This window comes from Sus scrofa, chromosome 18, assembly GCF_000003025.6.
Source record: "Sus scrofa isolate TJ Tabasco breed Duroc chromosome 18, Sscrofa11.1, whole genome shotgun sequence".
NCBI classification, from domain to species: Eukaryota; Metazoa; Chordata; class Mammalia; order Artiodactyla; family Suidae; genus Sus; species Sus scrofa.
In genome coordinates this window covers 17,910,188-17,932,066 of record NC_010460.4, presented here as the reverse complement: position 1 = coordinate 17,932,066, position 21,879 = coordinate 17,910,188, and the positions used below count along the sequence as shown (strand labels likewise).

Below are 21,879 nucleotides of genomic sequence, written 5' to 3'. Positions count from 1 at the left end.
GCCCTGGTGTGGGCTGCCATTAAATGCAGGAGGGAGGCACATGGGGCATCGTACTGCCTTGCTTTCATCACAGTAGAAAGTCCTTTGTGATAATACCCTATTTGAGAGAGGGCAAATATTTATTCGAAGAATTAGATGTTTCCTGTATGACTTTAGATTTATGATAAGGAATGTGAGCAATTGTTTCCATAAGTTTAGTTAGAGGGTTATGGTTTTGAAACAAATATTCCCTACCTAAGATTGGTTGAACTGAAAAACATCCTGGGATCCCAAGGTAAGTTATTTGAAAACAAAACAAAACCAAAAAACCCTTGTTGTAATTTGCAAGTAATTATCTATGAGAACAGATTTTTAAAATACGCACTTAAAGCAAACTAAGCAATTTTATTAAACACAGCTTGGTAATGTGAATACAGCTGTTGTACAATTATTATCAACACCTGGTTTAAAGTTTTTTCATACCCAAGATGAAGTAGTCATTGGCAAAGTGAGAACTCAGCACCTGTCTTCTAGGGTTTAGTAATCAAAAATCTAGGTTCACATTCAGATTTTTCCACGTACCAGCTGCAGGCTCTTGGTCAAATCCCATAAGCCACAATTTCCTTAGATGTAAAAATGGGAATTATACCTTCCAGGGTTGTTACGCAAATTAAAATGAGGATACTTAATAGTCTTTTAGAAAAGCATCTGATTCTAAGTAAGCACACAATAAATGTCAGCACTAGTTGTAAACATATTTGGGGGGTGGGGAAGAATTTTAGAACAGACAATAATTCTCCAGGTATGGAGTAGACTACCCAGGAAACCTCTGAGTTTTGAAGGTGGAGACAAGAGGAATTAAAAGTGTTAGACTCCTTCAGAGCTATAGGTATGGAGGTGGTGAGCTTATGGAACTGAAAAAGGGAGTAACTCAACCACAGGGGATGATTTTTCCAAAACTGGAAGGGGAAAGGGTTAGGGTTCCACGAAGGGCAAAGCCCAAACCCATTCACACGCCCACAACCTTCATACCCATAACTCTGGGGGATTCCAGCACCTTGGTTTCCTATTTAAACAGTAAAAGAAACAGAGAGCATTTGAAGGTGGGGGAAAGAAAGGTGACAGGCCAGGTGAGACCAGCCCCTTCCTGGCTACAACATCAGTAATGAGGATCAGTGAAACCTCACTGCTCTAAGCTATATCAGCCACTCACCAATTCCAATGTGCCTGTCCTCAAATGCAATTTCTGCTAACCATATTTCTATACAGAAATTTCTTGTATGTTTTACGGGCCTAGAAATAGATAGGTTCAGCATCTTCTCTTGCACATCCTCTGGCAGTGCAGCACCCCTCTCCAGCTCCTGCAGCTTCTCCTGGGAGTGCAAAGCTTAGCAGGGGCTGAGGAAAGGGGAGCAGTGAGCCCTGCAACTCAACGGCATAGAGCCCACTCTTATAACTTCCCTGAGGAGACTTCACAGTCCTAGTGGCCCTTAATTAATTAAATAATTAAGAGTTCCTGCAGTGACACAACAGAATCAGCAGCATCTCTGCAGCACCAGAATGCAGGTTTGATTCTTGACCTGGCACAGTGGGTTAATATCTGGTGTTGCCGCAGCTGCGGTGCAGGCTGCAGTAGCGGTTCAAATCTATTCCCTGGCCCAGGATGCCATATGCCACAGGGCCATCAAAAAAGAAAAAAAAAAAAAAGCCTCTAATAATTAATGTTTGTAGGTGTTGGCAGCTTGCCTCATTGTTGAGATTTTCAAAGCATATATGGAGAATATAAATTATTCCATTACTTACTGATTCACTAATCTGAGCAGTCTCTGTGCCGACTGGGATCACTAACGTTAACTTTATAGAATATAGACTGGAGATTAAAACTTGGATTCAGACAAGCAGAGATGAACGGTAATAATGTGTTAAAGATTAGACTGAGTTCACCTTAACATTCTTCCTAAAGCAGGAAAGTGAACTAACAAATTACATTCAATATGACTGCAGCCTTGATAGCAAAGATAATTTCATATACTTGTTTTTATGTAATATTCACTCTAGAAACATTCAATAAATATTTAGCGATGGAGAAAGGATAGGAAAAGGTATAGGGGTGTGGGATTCATAGTATTCCTCCAAATATTTAATTAGGTCAAACACACTGTCCACATGCAGTCTGGTTTTACAATACATATTAATTAAATCCTATTCTAGTCATTAACAATCTTTCATTAAGCTGTATGTGTTCTCCACTGGCTCCTAAGTCTTTATGTGTACTTCATACTCAAGAGGACGAGCACAAATCACTGTCATACCAGTTTTACTTCCCAAACTAAGCACAAATGGATTTTAATCTATCTGTACATCAAAAATTTTTTCTTTGGAAATAGCCTAGTATTTTTAAAAAGGTAAAATTAGCAGAAAGTGCCCATCTACCTTAAAGAGAAAACAGGTGCCATCTACATGCAAAGCAACATGACAGAAATATAAAGGCAAACTTAACTGTTACAATAAAATGTAACATCTGCTTCTAAAGGAAAACCAGTGTTCCTCTAACAAATATGTTAGCAGAGAAAATTAACTGGTTGTATTATGCCTTAAGCAATGAAAACCTGTTTCATTTCCTTCTTGTTTTTCTGGAAAAAGAAAACAGGTCACAGTGAGAGATACACACACACACACACACACACACACACATACATACATATAATAGGTATAATAGATATAATAGATATGTATCAGCATCCATTCTTGTGACAAATGTTTGCCAAGGGGGTGGGGGTGCAGGGTGGAGGAAAGAAAGAAAGAAAAAGGCAAAGAAAGCAGAAAAGAGATAAGAAACAGTGAGACGCCATCTGCTGTCAAAAGGGAGGAAAAGGGGGAGGAGAAATTTGAGAGCACACTTTCTGTTTGAAAAAATGTCAAATCAGTTTTCCATTCATCCTCATGAAATAGAAAATTTTACTATGAAAACAGGAGGAATAAATTCTTTTACCTTGGTAAAAGTTCATGTCCTGAAAATTACTGTTACTAGTAAATAAACTTATAAAGACCACCATTCTCCTAGTGCAGACAGAATTATACCCAAAACTATTTTAAGCATCAGAGGGAAGTTTCAGTGAATGAACCAGAAATATCCCAATGAAATATATAGTTCAGCTTATCCAGGAAGAGTCAGCTAACGGATGATTTCTTTGGTTTAAAGCAGTCATCTAAGTTTTACGCACACCTAGACTAGAAGGCTATGGAATACTAAAGGATGACCATTAGCTACAAATAGGATGCTGGACATTATGCAGCACTAAGTACAATCCAGCTAAGTAATATATCAGTCACTCATTCTATGCTATAAAAAGGCAAAACAACTTATAAGAAATAAAAGCTCCATGGCTGTGAATGAAATTAAACTAAATTATAAGTCTCAGCGCTGAGGAGAAGGGTAGGAGAAAGGGAAAGAGGGGTTTACATCATGCATGCACATCTCTAATTGTAACAAAGTGATTTGCTTCTGTTTTCTCTTTTTTTCCCATTAATCTGTCCACACACACACACACACACACACACACACACCCTTACCTGTTTCCATTTCAAATTCACTCATACTCCCAGTTAAGAGATCTCAGTTTTACAGGTGGTTTCTTTCAATACCCCAACTTTCGGTTTGAAGCATTTCTTAGCATTTAAGAAGTATTACTATTTGCAGGTGGAACACCTGAAGGCCAGCTATGCACCAAAGGACAAAAGCCACCAGCGGATAACACTGTGGTTTTAGAGCTAGAACATGTTGTCTGTAAGTTCTCATTTCACAATGCTTGGAGTCTGTTCACTACATTGATAAAACTTTAGGGATCTGACCTTCAAAGATATATTGTTTCCACTGATTTATCTATATACTATTTTATCATTTTGCATTTAGCAGAATTTAAGGGAGATTTTGTTACTGAATCATGTTTGTTTGTTTGTTCGTTTGTTTTTGATTGTGGTCTTAATCTCTTTGTGTGCAAAGGTTATAAAAGTAGCTTAGGAAAAATGGACAAAGAGCCTACAGGGAACATGATGTCTTCTTGTGTCATGTTATGGTAACTCTGCTACCCCTTGAAGCAATTAGATCCGCTTCTAATTGAACTTAGTGTTGTGTCAGTATAAATGGATGTCAGCTTGAAGGCTCAAGAACCAATGTTTTTCCTACTGAAGTTAATTATTGACAACTTTTAAGAATTTATCCTACAAAGATTTTTCCAGAGCAAATGATCTGAAAAATGTTGGGGCCCACTTATAAAACATATCTCAAAGGGAAAAAAAGAAATGTAGGTTGACCCTAATATATTTTAACAGAAGATAAATGCACTAAGGTTTGGAGATTTATGCCATTTCCATGGTTTAGAAATTATACCTTGAAGCATCAGAGTCCTCTGAAGTGCAGCTCTAATGGAGGATGCTGAAAAAGTTAAGGACACAGTACCAGTGACAAAAATGTACAGAAAAGCTCCTTTGTGAGGGGAGGACTCATGGTGTGGGGCAGGGAGTACTGAGCAAGCAGTCAGAAAAACCTGATTCTTATTCCAGCCCCATCACTAGCGACCTGGATTTCTAACCCTGCTTCTCAGCTACCTTGTCCACAAAGGGACAGAAGTCCTTCCAGCCCCTCCAGCCAGTTTCTATCAGCGTTATTAGCTAATAAAACAAGCATACACTCAAACCCAAAACCCCGTATCTATTACTAAGACTAGCATTCTAGACAGTGTCACCTCTAAAGACAACTGAGGACGACGAATCATGTATTAACAAGAAAAAAACCGGTTCAGCTCAAACCACTATTCTAAGTTTAGTGTTTATCAATCCATGGGTGTCTTCCTATTTTTACCACTTACTTCTGCATTCACAAAAGTTAAAGAGCGGTGTCTTCCTGCACGTGTCTCTTTATACACATGTTCCAAAGTTTCCCTAGGGTACACACCTGGAGGTGGAAAGGCTAGATACAGGGTGTGCGCAGATTAAATCTTACTATACAGCCTGGGTCCCACATTTCTGGTCCAGAAGAGCTTCTTGCACTGGAATCTACTCTTAATTCCAATTGCTGCTAGTCTCTGACCTTACCTCCCCCTTTCCCATTTGTCCTTCATGCTTAACACTCAACCTGGCTTTTCCTGTATGACCTTGCCTCCCCCTTTCGAGGATCGATCGGTAGGTATCACTCTAGTTAGGTTGCCTCAACTCAGTCCAGCCTCAGGACCCCTTAGCCAGACTGTGCATGGTGTATGGAAGTTACCCACAGTTACCCCTCTTTCCAAATTTCAAAGGCCACCACTTGCTGCTTCAAAAGTCAACAAGTATTTGAATCTTTACTCTGTGGAATGCACAGAGACCCAACCTATGTATTTGCGAAGTCTGAATATCATTTGACTTTGGCTCAGTGAGTGCTATACACCAGGAGGCCTCAATCAGTAAATTACAACTAACCATGAGAAACCCCAATATGAAGCAGGTGATATTTTCAGATAAGAAGAGAAGGGCGGCAGGTGTGCGTATGAGAAGAAGACAGCTTTGGAGTTCCCTGGCAGGCTGGCGGGTTAAGGATCTGGATCCTAATGATGTCAATACCCTGAACCTTGTATTAAAACAAAAAAAGATTCCAAAAATCATTCTTTCCAAATGCTTAATTCTATGAAAAATGACAAGTATTACCTCTGGCAGCTAGTGACCTCTTCCTGATGAGCTCAAGGCAGCTGCTACCCTATAAAACACAACAATAGCTGCGGTACTGTCTGTTGGGTTGTTCATTTGTTTATTGCACAGGAGCCATGGGGAAGTAACTTGCAGAGAGAGCTGACTTTAAGTCACTCTTACCCCACAAATAGAAGGCTTTTTCAGAACACTCCTGCTTCGGGCTCTTGCTTTCCTCTGCAGGCCTCCTTTTGTGGAGCTTCATCCCCGTCTCCCCGGGCAGGTCCCCCTCGTGCTCACTCGACCCCAGGAACTGACTAATGGTACATCAAGAGGTCTTGGCCCCAGCATCCTCACTTATTAGCTGTTTGGCTTCTGACAAGCAACGTAATTTTTCTAAATCCTACTTTCTTCAACCGGCAAAAGAAGAGGCCAAATGAAATGACTTCAAACGGCCTTTCAAGCATTAAAGTTTTGCTTCTGTGAAACAGGCACAAGCAGAGAGGCACTGAGCTTTAAAAAGTTGGAGTTTCCGTCGTGGCGCAGTGGTTAACGAATCCGACTAGGAACCATGAGGTTGCGGGTTCGGTCCCTGCCCTTGCTCAGTGGGTTAACGATCCGGCGTTGCCGTGAGCTGTGGTGTAGGTTGCAGACGCGGCTCGGATCCTGCGTTGCTGTGGCTCTGGCGTAGGCCGGTGGCTACAGCTCTGATTAGACCCCTAGCCTGGGAACCTCCATATGCCGCGGGAGCGGCCCAAGAAATAGCAACAACAACAAAAGACAAAAAGACAAAAGACAAAAAAAAAAATAAAATAAAATAAAATAAAAAGTATGGCCTGGCAAACAAGAACACACAGGACACCAAGAAGAGTCCGATGTTGGTAGATTCAAATCTTGCATTTTCACAGGAACTCAACCTACTCAGACGGCAACTGCCAAAACCATTATTTACTGCTTATTTAAAGAAATCATGAAGTAGTTCCATAGGATGTTAATTTAAAAAGACACAATTTCTGGAGTTCCCATTGTGGCGCAGTGGAAATGAATCCAACTAGGAACCATGAGGTTTCGGGTTCGATCCCTGGCTTCACTCAGTGGGTTAAAGATCCGGTGTTGCCGTGAGCGGTGGTAGAGGTTGCAGACGCGGCTTGGATCCCGAGTTGCTGTGGCTCTGACGTAGGTGAGCAGCTGCAGCTCCGATTCGACCCCTAGCCTGAGAACCTCCATATGTCGTGGGTGCAGCCCTAAAAAGACAAAAAGATACAATTTCTATCTTCAAATAAATTTCAGAAACCCTGTTAAGCAAAGTTAATCATATTTCTTAACCTCCTAGACTTTTACAATGCCACGTGTGTGCTGTGGATGTCCAGGAGAGCTACAGAACACAGCGTTTTCCCAAACTTATCTGTCACAGAATCCTTTTTTAACCAGCAAACCCTGCAGATCCAGCAGTCCCAGGAGTACCTTCAGAGACCGCTGTTCTGACCAATTAAATATCCGCTCTGCAAAAGCTGAATGAACTTGAAGTGGCACCCAGGGAACCAAAAGGAGCCTGGGCAGCAGGTCAAGATCCCTGTTTCTACTGCAGGTTCTGCTGCCAAGTGGTTGTTTGCACTGGACCCAGTTCACCGGCCTCCCCAGACCCGCTGGGCCCCACCTGCCCTCCAGGCATCGACTGCCAGCCGGCCCACTCCACCCTGCCGGGAGCAGCTCGGCACACAGCCGTCCCAGGCCTCTGTTCTACATCTTCACTGCAGAAATGCTGGCTGCAGAGGCCCACGTGACCATCCAAAGAGCCTATAACCTTCATTCCACTGTCATCCTAGACTTTACATTATCAAGTAACAGATACGGGGAATGGTCTGGAGTTGCTGCGCAGTAAGAAGAATTCTAAAAAATCCCCAATTTCCTTCCACGTAGCTGTAACTCAAGAAAGTGAACTACAAAATCTCTTTCCCAACTGTTCTCTTTTCACAGAAATGTCCCAATTAGCAAATGGCAATTAAGCAAATACTGGAAATTAGAGGAACAACATTAACTTTCTTCGAAATTAAAAAAAAAAGTTTTTCTGATAAGTATTATTGACTGAAAAACAGTTAACATGTTTGTCACTTTCAAAAAGCCACAAATGAATTTCTCTGAAAAACCCAACGTCTTTTTTAAAAAATCCACAAAATTGGGGCTCTGCCAAAGCGTGAATGTTACAAAACCATGCACCGCATGCCCTTCTTTATGCTGCGTATTAATTACTCAAAGCAAGGATTAAGCTTCTGCTGATGTGATGTCAGAAAGATCAGACATGGATTCAAATACTGGCTCTAGCTGGGTGTGTTTGGTCAAGTGACCTAATTTTTATTTCACCCCGGTCCCCCAATCCATTAAATGAGAACAAGAATACCTAGATTGCAGGCGGAGTTTTAACTAAGATAAAACTGAACCTGCCTAGCAGATCAAGGACCTACATTAGTGAGAATAAGGTTTGGCTGAGAGTAACAGGAAGCCTGAAGTATCAGCGGCTTCAATGAGAAGTTTCTTTCTTTCTCAGGAAAAAGTCCAGAAAGGCAAGCGTGGCACTCCATGGGTTTTGTTGCTCTACCGTGTGTGATCCAACTCCACAGTCCAAGAAGGTGGCGTCCACCTTCCAGATCGCAAACTGGGAGAGAGACCGAGGGCACCGGCAACGCAAACTGTCCCTTAAGGAAGGTTCTGGAAATGATAACACGCTTCCCATTAACCAGAATTTAGTCTCATGGCCATAAAGCAGCCAAACGCCCTCGCTGTGAAGCAGGGCTCCAGTGACTCTCTAAAGAGGCGGGGGTGGATACTGGGGGACAGCCAGCACGCACTGCCGCAAAACCCAAGAACAACTCATCTCCCATCTCAAATGGCTTTACTTTTCAGCAGGAGTTACACCCACCCTGTACACACAGGCACACAGCCACACCAGTTACTTAAGACCAGCAATCAATCTGAACGTCTGCACTCCTATGCAGTACTGACTGTTCACAAAATTACCCTGGCCTTTGGCAAGCTGTGCCTTAAGACTTCACAACCAACAAGATTTCCTTTGAATATATGCAGGTTAGGACACAATTTTTTCCTAACTGGTTATCTTCCCCTTAGTTTTCTTTCCTAAAAAAGCACTAATCCTAGTAACTTGCTTTAATAGAAAAAGATCAACCCTCCTAAATTACAGGGCTCTGTTTTGCAAAGCTAACACTTTATGATATAGGCATTCCATTTTTGATAGTGTAGTCTCCTGGAAGCTAAAAACAGAGACCTGATGGTGGAAGAAAGCAGCTCTGTCCATGGCCCCACGCTGCTGGACCTCGTCACCCCTTGGTCACTGACAGCAGATGTAAGCAAAGGATTGGGGGGAGGAGGAGGAGTGGCGTAGATTATTAAGTCCACACTCAGGGCACGTATGACTCATGTGGGTGATAGGTGCTCAATAAACTGTGCTGCCTCACTATTCAAATTAAACTTAAGTAACACCATCATTCATCTTGAAAAACTGGAGCTGAAGCAGAGGGCCCCAGACCCGATCTTTCAGGGTTAATTATTTCCAGGAGTTGAAATCAGCATTTCCTAAGCTGTGTTCCACAAGTGTCAAGAAAGCTTGCACGAAAAAAAAAAAATTCAGTATTTGGAATATTTTTCCTTCTAAAATGTGTTACGTTAAATGTAATAAAAACCAGTTTTAAATAGCTTTAATTGCTGTGCAATACCCAGCCTGTAAGAAATAGGGTGCCAACCCTGGGGCCTGGTGAGCCAGGAGGCTTCAAGAGGGTCCATCTGATGGTCATATGAAAGCTCTGGTCAGCCCTCTGCTCTCGGTCAACTGTTTAATTTAATCCTGCCTATCCTAGCTGACTCTTACCTCCTAAACAATCTAGTCCACATCCTGCACATTTTAAGGATGTGTTTTATTTTTTCCATAATTATTTTATTCATTTACTAACACCAGCACATAGTTACAAGGGACAGAAAGAAAAGGGTATACAGTGAAAAAGTCACTCAGTCCTACCTCTGTTTCCCTTGCACGCTTTCCCTTCCCAGAGGAAACTATTCTTACTGGTTCCTGTGAATCTGTCCAAATTATACATTTTCTAACATAAATGTCAACAATAAATACATCCTGTTTTGCACAAAAGGATGCGCTTCCAATAGTCTATTCTCATTTCAAAAAGTCAGGCATACTTTTTTTGTCAGCACTCACTGTAGCTAATTTACTAAACACTCTCTAATCTAAACTCAGCAGTGACATTTACCGTGTGTACAGATGCTACTTAACAGTGTGTGTGCACCACCAATTACCACAAAGTTATTTTCTAACCTTGCAAAGCTCTTGGTACCCATTTTCTTTCCTACAATTAACTTCCTATGGAACACTCACTCTCAACAAACAGAGGCACGTGCGTCTTCAGAGGGAAGAATTAAAATCTTCCAGAAATTCTGGCACATACTCATGGGCAGAGTGCCCCCTCCATCACCTGCGGGAAAATCACTGCATTTAATGAGAAAGCTATTTGAAGAAAGGTTCTACTGTAGCACTGTCCAAATGAACCTTCTGCCAACGGCAATGAGGGTTTTTTATCTCTGCCGTCCAACAATGGCCATGTGCTTTCCATGCTACCACCACATGTGGCTACTGGATACTTGAAATGTGGCTAGTATGACAGAGGAACTAAATTCTTAGTTTAATTCAAATGACCACACATGCCTAGTGGCTACCATGTGGGACAGTCCTGGTCTAGCAGACTATCTAATACTGGCTAAACAGAAAAAGATTACACTCCCTGTTATAACACGGGGACAGTGGGAAACGTGTGTGTACGAATATGCATGGTAAACATGGAAGCTCAAGCTCATCTCCTGAACCTTCTTTCTTTCCACATCCAAGGCTGAGTGGACCAGTTCTAGAAATAACTTCTTTAGTTAAAGTTGGAACCAACGATAAAGATGCGTGGCAATTACCTTTAAAATCTGAAATCGAAATAGTTTTAATTTACTAAAACTCCATGCTTGGTGCGCACTCTGTTTTAAAATCTTCCTGGCATGATGTTACGTGTGGATCACACTAAACTAACAGTTTCTCTGTTAGGTGGAAAAAACAAATTGCAGAAGCATATGTACAATATTATGCCAACTGCACATATATATATATGCATATATATTCATGTTTGTGTGTGAATAGCATTTATCCAAAACCGTGCTGTTCAACAGCACATTCTGCAAGGATGGAAAAGCGCCCCTCCTCCCCTGCCCAGCGCGGCAACAGCCAGTCACACACGGCTGCCGAGCACCTGAAAGACGGCCAGTATGACGAGGAACGGGGTGTTTAATTATATTTAGTTTTACTGAATTGAAATTTAAATAGCCGCAAGCGGCAAAGGGCCCCCTTATTAGATGGCAGAGGTCTAGAAGAATAAAGCTCAAGCTGTGAAAAGGCTGTGCCTCGGAGGTCTCACACCTGGAGGGAAGAAGATAAACGTTTTTATACACCACTGCCGTGTCTGGACGTATGTACACCTGGCTCACTTAGCTCATCACACAAATAAACAGGAAGGGAAGGTGTTCGTGTTAGCTTGGGCCTTCATGACAAAGTCCAGAGACGAATTTTTTTTCTTACAATTCTGGAGGCTTTAAGTCCAAGATCAGGGTGCCAGACAGCTGAGTTCTGCTAAAGGTGCTCTTCCTGGCCTGGTGACGGCTCTCTTTCACCGTGGCCCCACCCAGGGGTGAGGGAAGGGGGAACCAGCTCTGGTCTTCCTCTCCTTACAGGGACACTAATCCCTCATGGGGACACTACTCTCATGCCCCCTCTACACCTAATTACCCCCCAAAGGCCCCATCTCCTAATACCATAACATTGGGGATTAGGTATTGGATGTATGAATTTGGGGGAACACAAAATACAGTCCATAACAGAAGGACAAAGGAAAGAATAAAAAATTCCTTTCGCTTTGTGTATTTTCTTCTGCTCCATTCACTGAGCTCCCTGGGTGCACCCTAGAAGAGTTACTCTGAGGTTTCTGACATCTGGCTCTTGAACAGCTTGGATAATGACATTTTCCATTGGAGAGATGTGACCACGTCTCAAGACCTTAGGCTCTTAAACATACAGGCCAGTTGAAAGAACACATTAATGATTCCGTGTTCTCGTCTCTTTGCATAATTTCTTTCTTCTTTTTTGGGGGGAGGATCCGTTTTTGGCTGCTCCTTGGTATACGGAGCGCTCCTGGGCTAGGGATCGGAGCTACAGTCTCAACCAAAGCCACAGCTGGGGCAACACGAGATCCCCAACCCCCTGTGTCAGGCCAGGGATCTAACCTGCGCCTTAGCAGCGTCCAAGATGTCACCAATCCCACTGTGCACAGCAGGAGCTCCCCGTTGCATCTTGACTCCCTCTACAGCCAAAGGGCAGTGCGGGATGCACGACCGGCAAAGCCTGAAAGGACACTTTCTGTGTCGCCCTTAACCATGCTTGTTCATAGTTGTGCTGGAAGAAGGAGAACTGCCTTAACGTGGGTTTAAACCCTCTGGGTCACATCAACACATTCCCTCTTCCCAGATCATTTGCTGGGAAGCCAAAGGCACCACCCTTCAGAGAGGACAGGGTCAAGCTCAGCTTCCCACAGGCCCAGTGGCTTCTCCTCTCTGAGTTCTGTGGTACTTTTGCAGCTTCTCACAGGTCCCAACGTCCAGGCGCAGGGGCAGCTGGTGTTCCCAAACAACGCCCATGAAGAGCTAGCGTCCCAAATCCAGGCTCCCTGGTCCAAAGGAGCCTGTGTGTTTTATTTACCCACTATTAAGGCTGCCTTCTGGTGCCCTATAAAAAAGATGAAGATGCCTGCCAAGGCTGAGAGGCGGAAATAAGAAGTGATTGCTTAGTGGGTACAGAGGTTATTTTTCAGGTAATGAAAATGTTTTGGAACTAGATAAAGGTGGTGGTTAATGTATTAAACATTAATGTATTAAATGCCGCTGTTCACTTTGAAATTCTGTTATGAACTTCACCTCAAAAAACAAACACACACACACACACACACACACACACACACGATTCCAAAATCCATTTTTGAAAAGGTAGGAGGGGACACCATCCCATCACTCAAACACAGACCTGTGCTGAGGGCCCAGGGGTGCAATGGCCCCATACCCCTCTCTGTGGAGTGATGGGCACTGGTGGACCCCTTCCTTTTGTTCTCCTCAACCAAGCCTTGCGAGCTTTCCTTTTCCCTAAAGAGCTTTGTCATTTACCCCTGCGGAGTCACACGGCAGAATTTGCCTTGGACCCTGGGAGGGCCATGACGGAGCCCACTTGGCCAGAGCCTGAGGGTCCTCTCTAACACTCAGCATTGCAGCTCAGCCACTGGCCTACCTATTGCTCTCCAGTTACTCTGTCGGTACTTTTTCATCTTGTTCTGCTGTGTCCTCCCCACTCCCTAAGGACCTCCCACTTTGGCTTCCTGCTGGAATCCAGCACGGAGGGCAAAGGCCATCTTCCTGTTCTGCTGTGGTGAGAAAATTCCTCAGGAAACTTTGACTGCATCCTTGATTGCTCTGGTTCAACCAAACACAGTGGTTGACTCTATCGGAACAATCGGGGCAATCGTTATGGTTGCGGTCCATTAAAATGTCAGGCCAGTTGTTCAAATAAACTGACAAATGGTTGGATTGAATTAACTATTCTTTTCTCTATACAGTAACCCTTGCTGGGAATGCTGATAGTTGAGAGGATTTTTTTAGCCTCTTCCCTGTATTGTCACATCTATTCCAGTTGTCCCGATCATGCTCTCGAACCATGTTTCCAAAACATATTGAACTGTGAAGGCTTTTTTCACAGCAACATCTTGTTCTTATCAACCCTTACATTCTCCATCTCAGTAAATGTCACCTTCCTTCACCTAGGTGCTCAGTCTAAAAACCTCAGCATTATCCTTGGCTCTTCTTTCATTCACACCCCACAGATGGTCTATCGGCAAAATGTACCAACTTGACCTCCAGTGTCCCCACAGGCAGGCACCACTTCCCCAATCCACTCTGAGCTACCAACCTGTCTCAGCCACACCCCCTCTCACCTGGACCACACCGGCTTCTACTTTTGATGCCCAACCCTACAGCATCCAAAGTGACCTTCCAAAATTTAAAGTCTGAACACACTTTCCCCCTGTTCAGAGAGGTTTCTCATGTCTGGGAATGCAATCTGAACTGTCCACCACAGCCTATTGGCCTCACATGGACTGGAAGCCCATTCCTCTGCAACTTCATTTCCAAATACTCTTTCCTTTGCTGCCCATTCTGCTCTGACAGAGCTGTTTCTCTGACAAGCCAAGCACCGTCTCATCCCAGGGCCTCCAAACTTGCAATCCCCTGTGCCTGGAATGCTCCTGGTCACTTCACTCAGTGCTGTGGACCAAATGGTTGCACCCCCCAGAATCCATGTGCGGAAGCCCTAATCCCCACTGCAATGGTATGTGGAGGTGATGCCCCTGGGAGGTGCTTAGGTCACGAGCGTGGAGCTCTCATGATTGAGATTAGCGTCCTCGCAAGAAGAGACATGAGAGGAAGGATCCTCCTCTCTGCCCTGTGAGGGCACAGGAAGAAGGCAGCCGTCTGAAGCCAGGAAGAGAGTCCCCACCAGAAACCTGCCCACGAGGACCCCTGATCTCTGACTCCCCGCCTCCAGAAGTATGAGGAATAAACATCTGCCCTTAAGCCACCCATCTATGGTACTTTTGTGACAGCAGTGTCACGCCCTCCGAGAAGCCTGGGACACAGGGACTACAGCAGCACGCCCCGCCCTCCCGTTTCCCCCCACCCCTTCACTCGGCTTTGCTTTTGTCAGAGCATCAATCCCTGTCTGGCATCAGAGCACATGTTTATTGGTTTCCTGGGTGCCTCCCACACCAGAGCAAAAGCTCCAAATGGCAGAGGTGTTGCGTTGGGCCCTACGGTGTCCTCAGCACGCAGAGTGGTACCTGGCCAGTTGTAATGCTCAATAAACATCTACTGAACAAATGGATAAAGAGTTCTTACACAACCGTCTCTCCCAGTTATCTGTGAATCACTTCTGTAGAATAAAATAACAAAACCAAAAGTAGTGGAACTGGGAGAGAGGGTAGGCGCTGTGCTGGTCAGAATGGGAGCTCTCCAAAGACAAGAGGGGCCCAGGGCACATCAGTGCTGCTCGGGGCCAGCCCAGGACAGGAGCAGCTCAGGCTCCTCAGAAGGAGGCAGAAGAGTTAGTGTCCAGCTAACTGTATAGAGAAAACTGGCCTGCACTATCGCCTTCAGCGATCTATAAAGCGTTCCTATGTACCTTCTATGATAGATAACCTATCTTTTTTCCTCTTTGAGATGTGTAAGGCATGTAAAATTTCAGACCTGTGAGGTACGTCAAGGTGTAAGTTTGAAGTTAGCAGGTAACAGAGGGACAAATAAAATGTTTTGGTGAGGATACGTTACACATGAGAATCACAGTGATAACACATGTGCCATAAGCTGAAGAGGGTAGTATAATTTTCAGGCAGAGTAAGGACAGTGCCATCCAACAACCATCCTGAAGTCAGGGAGGAATAGAAACACCACCACACGTGACTTTAGCTACTTAGTTCTCCAACTTCTCTATAAAGGTAAGGCCAAGACTCAATATGTAAGCAGTCTATTACCGTATCATGAATTCTACTGTTGATGGGCAGCCTTTGAGAGGGGCAATGGAGAGAGTAGAAAAACTGCATTTATAGCAGGTAAGAGCATGAGCTTTGCAGCCCAAACTTGGCTGTGCTCCCACCATGCGACCTTCTGTTTAAGCTACCTGGAGCAAACGACATCACTCCTCAGAGCCTCCTCGGTAACCTGAGGATGGTATCAGCAATCTCACAGGGTGGTTAAAAGACTGTCTGAAGTTACGTGAATATAACGCGCAGCAGAGACTTTGCCAGTCTTTATTATAACACACTGGAATTTCATATTTAGATGTTTCTCCCTAGGATCACCCCAAGAGCAGCGCTATGTCATTCTCACAATCTTTCATCCTCGATGCCCAGCTCCAGAACTAAATAATAAGTCAATGAACAAAGACGTTCCTATTTTTAGGTGAAAGACAACCAAAGAGATGAGAGGGAAGAAGAGAAGGGGGAACAAAATAACGAGAGGAGTGAGGATCCAGGCAGGGGCAGCAGTACTACAGGAAGGAGAAGGAAAGTGGCAGCAACCCAGCAACAGCACATCAGAGAGTCCGGGCATGGCCGTGTGAAAGAGAATGGACCTGAGGTGTACCTGGCAGGAGTGGGGACAAGACTCTCACCTTGCTGCACCTCAATAACCTGCAGAGGTCAGCCACACTGAAGACAACACCTTCGTAAGACTGTAACAATAAAACTGATTTATCTGGGAAATTCCTGCCCATTGCTAATCTGAAAGATGCCAATCAAATTTCCCCCTGCACTACGCAGAATAAACCCTAGCAGACTATTTGTGTAGAGTGCAGAACCATGAGCTAAGGGAGGCAGTTCCTGTGTGTGGCTTGGCGCTGCATCTGGCTAAGGTCACAGAGTAAAATTCTGTAGCCCACGCAAGCGCTCAGACACAACAGCTTAAGAAAGTCAGGCGCCTGCCACCCTAAATTCCATTTTTCCTCCAGCAGAAGGCCAAGGGCAGAAGCACAAACACGTTTTACTGCACTTAAGAGAGAAAACAGAAATCTCTACTTGCCTTATGACCAAAGTCAGTTTGACAGAAACAAAGCCAATAAAGATGATTAAGACAGTATGAAAAGTAGCAGAGAAACCAGGAGGTGGCCAGGTCATGGATACCAAGGGACAGAGAAGGTTCAGTAGTGGGTGGGACAGAGAGCCCCACTGCAGGAGTGCATTATCTGAGGGTAAACAGGGAAGAGAAGCATCATACGCTTGAAGAGGGGACTAGCTTCACAACAAGCACCATGGAGAATGAGCAGGACAACTAACCAGAATCAGAGTGTGCATGTGCTGTGCAGTGCTGGGCAACACCTGAATGCATCTGAACAGGTACCAATCCACCTCACTGCTCAGGAGCCCAGGCGCAAGCAGAAGGACAAAAAGCTCAGAGAGTGTAAGCCTTTGGCGAGAGAGTGATTTAAAACCTGGACAATGGATCTAAGTGGATAAAGGGGGAAGTAAGACAGGAAGGAACTCATGGATGGCTACAGAGCAATGGGTCAGCAGACTAGAGGTGTCAGTGAGATCAAGGAGATGTATACGGTGTAACTGTGGGACAAAGAGGATGGACAGGAGGGTCTGGCCACCGAGGGAATTTTTGACTTACTGATCTGGGCCATGAGTAGGCAAGGTCTTGGAAGGAAGGCGCTGGGGGAAGCTGGGGAGAAGATCCCTGGTGATGACAAGCTCCCAATCCCACGCAGTCAGGGAACAATGTGGGTCATCCAAGGAAGGTGGAGCACGGTGGAGACCAATGAAGCCGTCATGAATGATGAGGGGGAGGAAGGAGGATGTCAGCAGGGAAGAGGGCCAAGGGATGGTTAGACACGTGGCTGGTGCTCAAAAGAGTAGCAGTTGGACAGGAAGGTGGAAAAGCAAAGATACAGCTAGGCATGGGTGCCAGCGACCTGCCTTCTGAATTGTTTTTCATCCCTGTAATGATGAAACTAATCTACCCAATCAGGTGGTTCCTGCCGATTTTTAATCTGCAAGATGTACACCAATCTTTCCCCTGTCTTTATACAAAATAAATACCAGTAAAAGACTATTTCTATAGATCACTAGAGGTTTCCCAAGATAAAATCTTCAGTGATTGGTAATTCTTTCAGAACATTCAAAAGGGTCACGGATTTAACCCACATGCTGGCGAGAGTAGAAGTAAATTCACATTTCTATTAGACTTTTTTAAATGTCAGGTTTTTACTCTATCTCATAACAAATGGAAACAAAGCTTTGCCTCCAAATTGGAAGCCTTTTTCCTTGTCATTTAAATGGAAGATGCAGAGAGATCTGGTATATTTTTACTATCTCCTCATCTTCCAGGATCTGTCACTCATTCAACCTGTGAGCTGATTTATGGCGCCACATTTTATGTCGCTCAAGAAGTATTTCTGGAGAAATGTGGTTCTTCCACTCCTCCGAACGGACTTGTTCAGCTACTGTCTCCTTTGGGAAGATGTCACTGATAACACACCTCCATTCCCCATTTTCCCAACTGAAAGCTCTCCCGGCAGTTCTATGATCGCACTTTCAACACTTGATTGTCAACCAAAACAGGCTTTAAGACCTTGGACGTATGCTTAACCTCTCTGGGCCCTAATTTAGTCACATAAAAAAGAGAAAATAATAGTAAGAATATCATAGGGCTTCTATATCAATTCATGAGTTAAAGTTAATGCCTAGAAAGCACTTAGAACACTGCCTGGTACATAGTAAGTGCCACAGAAGTGCTTGTCACTCTTGTAACAGTATTTATTTGCACGTCCCTCCTTTTGTACTTCTTGGCTAGCACTTTAAAAATGGAGACTAGGTCTTCACCTCTGCATATCCAGTCCTTAGTACAGTGACTGGCAAACAGGAGACCTTCAGTGCACGAATGTATGAATCAAGCAGCAAGTCATTTTTTTATCTCACAAAAAAGTGAAACTGTATATATTAAAAATAATAAACCAAAGCATTACTTTATTTGTAACCTAACTTGTTTAAATATAACATAAAGCAGTTCAAAAGCTGCAGCCTGACATTGCAAATATGTAATTAAATGAAAGAAATTAAAACTAAGAGTAGAACTGCACCATCAGCACCACTGAAAAGTGAGTATCGAACTGGACATCTTAAGAATTAAGTAACTTACAGACATTTTGACTCGAAGAATTACTAAATGTTCACTTTTGCCATGAGGAAAAAAAAGCCCAGAGACTTGGCTCTAGACCAGGAACTGTAACAATTTTTTTCCACAGTTCTAATTTTTTCCTCCTCCAATAATTTTTCTCCTCCTCCTTTCTAAACCCAAAGAGGAGGTCTAAATAAATAAATAAATAAATAAATAAATAAATAGGGGAGTTCCTGTCGTGGCTCAGTGGTTAACGAATCCAACTAGGAACCATGAGGTTACCAGTTCGATCCCTGGCCTTGCTCAGTGGGTTAAGGATCTGGCGTTGCCGTGAGCTGTGGTGTAGGTCACAGATGCAGCTTGGATCTCGCGTTGCTGTGGCTCTAGCATAGGCAGGCGGCTGCAGCTCTGATTAGACTCTTACCCTGGGAACCTCCACATGCCTCAGGTACGGCCCTAGAAAAGGCAAAAAGACAAAAAAAAAAAAAAAAAAAAGGCTACAAATTCACCTATTTAATCTGTCCCATTTCTGCAGGAAGAGTCTTAAAGCTGTTGGTGAGAGAAGGGAATCAACTGAGAATCCCCTGAGGTATCCAAAAGAAAATTCAAATTATTGGGCTAAAAGCTCAAAACATTCATAAAGGCCACAGGTGATCAGAGTGGGGCAGGTGGCTTCTCTCAGACTCCAGTAGAAAACAGCCAACTTTTAGATTTCATCATCGGTTTAATATTTCTACAGAACACCTGATCTAGGAACACAGCACAACCTTTTTTAAAATTTGCACTGTTACTACTTAATCTTTCTAGTTCTTTTCAGATTATCTTTCACTACTGAAAATGAGTCTTCCACGTAACTAGCAGGACTTTCTTCTTTCACTGGTCATGAAAAGAAGCCACCTTATTCATTAAGATGGAATTTAGTGCAAGTCCATGTTCAATGAAGTCTGCGAGCATCAGTAATTCATAGAGGAAGAGAAATGTTTATTATATCCTTGTGGACATCCAAGTAGAAATCTATGTTAAAAGGATGAGAGTGAAGAGTTGGAGGAAAAAATTTTTTAGCAAACCAAGGTTGTGTCCATTTGCTGAAAGAGTCCTTCATTGCTAATCACAGATGCCCTTCCATGTTTTCCCTGGAGCCACAGAGCAATACCGCTCAGCAGCACCGCTAAGGCAGACTGAAATAACTAAAGCATCGAGAGAGATATAAATCCAAGTGTGAACACTGGAAGAAGAGACAAAGGAGCAATAGCCTGCCCTTGTCCCCATGTTCGAAATTCTACTGATAATAACACACTCAGATACGGGCATGTGAGAAGATACCTGCTTTTTCAAATAACTTCACAGCTAGATGAAATTACTCCAAGCAATAACGTCAATTCGGCTTTCCCAAATAAGCCAGTGTTGATACATACAAACAGTTCCATCAGAGGAAGGGTGTTAAGGAGATAAAGATACAGCACAAAACATACACATATCTTCATAGAGTGTTTTTCTATAATTTAGTATTTAGTTTTTTCATTTAATTACTTTAAATGAAAAAAAAACTGAGGTCACAATCAGACAGGGATTGCATCTGAAAATTAAAATGTCCAAGTACATACCTCTTAACTCCTCATCTTTTAAGTGCTGCATAAACTGTTGCCTAGGAGACCTGACTGGATGAAGAGGCGCAAGCTTCCAGGTATGACTCACTACCTTTGCTCCCACAAAGCAGATCCTCCTGAGCTCTCAGAGGCAGATATTTTTGCAACCTGGACGACAATTTTTAAAAAGGAGAATAATTATTTATTTTGAATATATGTTTCTAACAAGAATGAAAGTTAAGGGCAAGTCCCTATTCATATCACATTTAGAAGAGAAATGCATATTCTCAAATATGTCCATCCAATCTCTATCAGGTAATCATGGAGGGTTATCTTTATGGCAATAGGTTGACATGACAGTGATCAAATGTTCTCATAAGAGAGAACAGAGCAAACATTGGAGCAGTAAGACCATGCAGACACTTGCCAAAGGAGAATCCAGTCAGAGAGGTATGACCCTGCAAACCACTGAGACCTACCCCAAGCTCAGGTTCCCTGACAATTCCCCAGCCTAGGTACACCTGTGTGCAGAATGACACCATGACATCATTAAACAGTGACAGGAAAACAACACAGATCGTCACACACCAACAGGAATGCAACCTGGGGCAAGGGCACCTCTGAAGGTTCTATTTTAACCAGAGCAGGTGCACTGAGGGAGGCTGAAGTCATAGGTTCAGGCTGCAGATTTCTGAGGAAGGACAGAATCTTACGTAATTATAGCAAATTGGGGCAGAAATACCGAAAACAGCCTCAAGGCCAAGGCCAAGTACAGATGATACCCTGGTTCTGAAACTGCTTCTGGTATCTGAGGACAGAGATGGGGCCAGGCCTGCGGAAGGAAGGGTGGGGTGACAGGGGCCCAGGGCTGAAGGCAGAGTAAGCCCACTGCCCAGTGGAAGGGGCTCCACTTTGTTCCCTGGGCTCTTCCCTCTAAAATCTTTTCATCATCATCTTAGCATCACTACGTTTTATCGTGTTAAGAGCAGTCATTATTTAAATTTTAAAAGTTAAAACTGTTTCTTTTGGAAGAAAAGCAAATCCTAATTCCCACCTCCACCCCCAGCTATGCTTCTGTGTCAGAGCTGCTCCAGGTGGAGGGGCTCAGGGAGGAGGTGAGCAAAGGAAGAGACAGACTGAACTCAAAGCTTTCATCATTCTCCCCCTGGATATTAATACATTCCAGTAAGTTCTACCCCTGCTGCTCCAGCCTCACACTGCAGCTAATCCACTCCCCACACTGATGGCTGGGGGTTAAAATTCCCTCAGTGGCTCCCAATTGCCCTTATCATAATAAAAATGCAGTCTGCAGCTTGGGTGACCTTGATTGCACACCATTGTGACCTTGAACCTATAAAAGCAAAACTGCCCCAAACCTGGTCTGGAACAGAACCAAGTTGCCTACTATAAAACTCACCATATTCTAGTGGAAAGACATCAACAGCATTTCAGGAAAAAATGCTTTTTTCTATGCAATTTCCTGATGAACTTTAAGAAGATGAAGTCTTATTCTGGAGAACTCAATTACAACCCACCCAGCTGACTGTCAACTATCAGTTAGAAGCTAAGGATTTTTAACCAGTCTTTTCAATGATGATTTAATCATTCTTTCTTCACTATGTTCTGAGCAAGACTGAATCTTCGACCTCACCTGCCAGGGGCCTCTTCCTTTGCACTGCAAAACTGTAATAAAACACTGGTATGTGCTCGTAACTCAATGGTCAGAGTTAGGAGTTTAACAAACCCTAACTTCAAGCAGGTCCCAACAGCCTGCAGTTCTCAGCATGTTCCTCAGGCTCTAGACTTCACAGACCTTTGAACAGGCAGCCACCTCCCT

At 43.6% G+C, this 21,879-nt stretch overlaps 1 long non-coding RNA gene across 11 annotated transcripts in view; it reads right to left on the bottom strand.

Annotated features, from left to right (window-relative positions):
• The window catches only part of LOC106506781, a 277,552-nt gene that overhangs the window by 15,502 nt on the left and 240,171 nt on the right, over positions 1–21,879 (bottom strand). For all 11 annotated transcript variants that reach the window (XR_002340361.1, XR_002340364.1, XR_002340368.1 and 8 more), the window contains one exon: positions 20,061–20,210. This is a non-coding gene — a long non-coding RNA (uncharacterized LOC106506781). The remainder of the gene's footprint in view (positions 1–20,060; positions 20,211–21,879) is intronic.